The sequence below is a fragment of the Frieseomelitta varia genome, unplaced genomic scaffold (assembly GCF_011392965.1).
Source record: "Frieseomelitta varia isolate USP_RPSP 00005682 unplaced genomic scaffold, Fvar_1.2 scaffold_888, whole genome shotgun sequence".
NCBI classification, from domain to species: domain Eukaryota; kingdom Metazoa; phylum Arthropoda; class Insecta; order Hymenoptera; family Apidae; genus Frieseomelitta; species Frieseomelitta varia.
The window spans coordinates 47,062-50,163 of NW_025110687.1; positions in this window are offsets into that span (position 1 = coordinate 47,062).

Sequence of the window (3,102 nt, forward strand, 5' to 3'; positions counted from 1 at the left end):
CCCTACCATTGCGTTTCATTTATTTACTTGTATTCTGTACTGAATCTAAGTTGGCGCATATACTAAACATTTAACAGTAACTTTATTTCATAATATATCTAATGATATATATTTAATCATAGATGTGTATAAATCATAGATTTCATAATATACCTAACGATTTAGTAAATTGTGGTACTATTCGAAACATGGGTTGACACGCAATTCTACGTCATATTTCTTGTATTCGTGATGCGTCCATCTTCTTCCGTTATGTCCCCTACACACTACACTTTTGCAATTAATTTTCCTTCTAAAATTTTCACTAAATGAAATTTCATAAATGAAATAACTGATGAAAATGATATATGACTGACGGAAGATGCAACTGTTGAATTCGAATTCACTCACGTCTGATCCAAGTGAGGGTTCGCTGCAATTATTGTCGGCAACATTTACACGAAATAAACGTATAAATAAACAATACAACTGTTGCAATAACTGTAAAATAATAATATATGACTAATAAGCTATAACCGTTGAATTATTCTCAATATAACATTTGCCTGAAATCGCCTTTAGTTTCAACGAATCGAAATGTGTTGAGCGCCTGTAGTATAGTGTTAAGGCCAAGGAGTTAAAAGAATCGTCAACCGAACTCGTCGCATTAAGACACAGATATTAGAAATGAAAACTGAGCGCGATACGTGGAACGTTGGGGAGGAAATCGTGGCACCGATCTCTCCGTTTCTGCAGTTTGACGAACGTCTGCGATGAAACGACGTTCGCGAGCCTGGGAAGCATTCGCCGAAACACTTTCACCGCGGTCGCGACGGGGCTGCAATTACTCTGATTAACCGAACGAGAGACGGAAAGGGGGACGCCGATGCCAGTAATAACGCGCGATTACAACGCCTGGACGCGACGCCGAGGAAAGGTACGGGTAGAATTACGGAAATTAGCAACGAACGAGACGGCAAATTTAAATTGCGGATCTCGATGTATACTCCTGGGGAAATTGGAGCAACGCGAGCCAGGTTGAAGCTGAATGCTTATCAAACACCTATCGAATTCGCTCGTGTCGTTACCATAATGGTAACAGTGTCGCTCTCTCGCAATTAATCGCCAATAATGCTACCCTGTTCTCCCCTCTTGCGTGCTCTTAAATATCGTGCCTCGAGATGTAAATGCGGCGCGAAACATAATAATCGTGGAGATCGCGCTCGCATAGAAGTCTAGAACGAGGTGGAGACGAAGGAAAGGAGAAAAGAGGAGAGAGAAGAATTAAATAAGCTCGTTAGAAAATAGGAAATCCCTCTAGGCTCTTGCGTTCCGTGTAGAGCACGATCGCTGGAAGCCGCTGGTGTAGATGGGCGAAAAGTGCTCGCGTGCAAAGGACACGTCAAAAGGCGATCGAGATCCGGACGGCGCGCGCACCGTTTACGATAATTATGAGTGTCGTTGACCGCGAATCCATCCGATCGAGACGGTCTCGCAAACGGTCACGCCAGCATTCAGACCTCTAATTACAGGGAGAAGAAGAGGGACAGGTTGGCTGGCCCCGGACAATTTCGAAAATTCCCTCGACGCCGCCTGTTTCTCGCTCGCGAGCGTCCAACGTGAAGGAAAAAGGAAAAAGGAAACCGAGTCTCTCCACGAACGACTCGGCCGAGGGATCGCGAATTTGACGTTTCGACAAAGCGTAATTTTAACGAGCCGCACGAAAATCGGCGGAATGTCAGTTCGCGAAGCTCGAATTACTGCGCTCGAGCAGTAAGCTTTATAACAAATGTTACGTCATACGTTGTATGGCGACGTGTATGGAAAACGAAAGAATCGGGACTGAAACTTTGATATATGTTTAGCAATGAGAGCGTAATGGTATCAGGGTTAAGATATTTCGTACGATTCTGACTAGCGTAGCAATTTCCAGCTATATTCCCTCCGAAAGTTTCTCAAGAATTTACGACTCGTCTTATACCTCTTCCGTCGGCTATCTTGAATCCAAATGGATAAGAGTTAGTAGATTCTCGCTATAGGAGAACTCTAGTTCTACCTCCCCCCCTTTCATTTATATCCAGATACGAGTTTGTCAACCTTTATATACATCACTTTGAACGCGAAGAAGATGCAATAAAAATATACATTCGGCCATCTCAAGCTTGAAGGAAACGGTTCTCGATTTGTTAGACCTCCAAATTTTCGCATCATCCACCAACCTCGTATTTTATTTAGCCGAGAACAATTTAGACACAGAGATATCGAGATCTCATTTTTAATTTCGAAGATTAAAACCTTCGAATATCTATCGGCAAAACTGATGAAATGATCTAACATGAATTCAACTCGAAAATCGAATATTCATTCTCTGAAAGTAACTTAGAGGCAGTAACTTTCGATCAGTCGTAAATTTCACGAGTGATTGCTCGTTGATTGATCGCAAATTCGACGAGACGAAAGAAGAAGGACGAGACGAACGTTCGTTTAAAAGACGTTGTCGTGACGGCAAATACGCATATTGTACAACGTTGTACTTACTCGTGACAGTATAATGTCGAGTTTGGGTATACAATAATGTGTGTAATGTCGCAGCACTGAACTGTAAACTTGTCTCGTCCAACCGTGAGTGAAATTTTTCTAATTAAACGCCAACTACTAGCTTCGCGAATGACTTTGGAGTTTCTTAATTGACAATTAAACCATTTCTCCCGGAGAATTCGGTCGCGAGCCTGTTTCTATTGAACCGGGCTAGTTCAATCTAGCCTGTTGAAATGCAACGACTTGACCATCCAGCAGTGTAAGCCCATTGCAAATGGCTTTGTGAGGGGCAACGGTTGTCATCTGTTTTCTGTCTTCTTCCCACCATTTTCTTTGGTCACAGACGGGACCATGCCGAGCAGAAAGTTCAGTTCTTTGCCAGTCCTTTTCCGCGTGACTACCTCATTGTATCACACGTTATTTCATTAAATAAACCATTCGTTTCTTTTCCTCGCAGAAGTTTGTTATATTTCGCTAAATTTCCTACATAGCCAATCAGATTTAAAGGACGAGCCGTTTAATTGCTGTTGGTCATCTAGAAACGGTAAAATTAAAGCATTGATAACAGGATTGATGCTAAGTGTT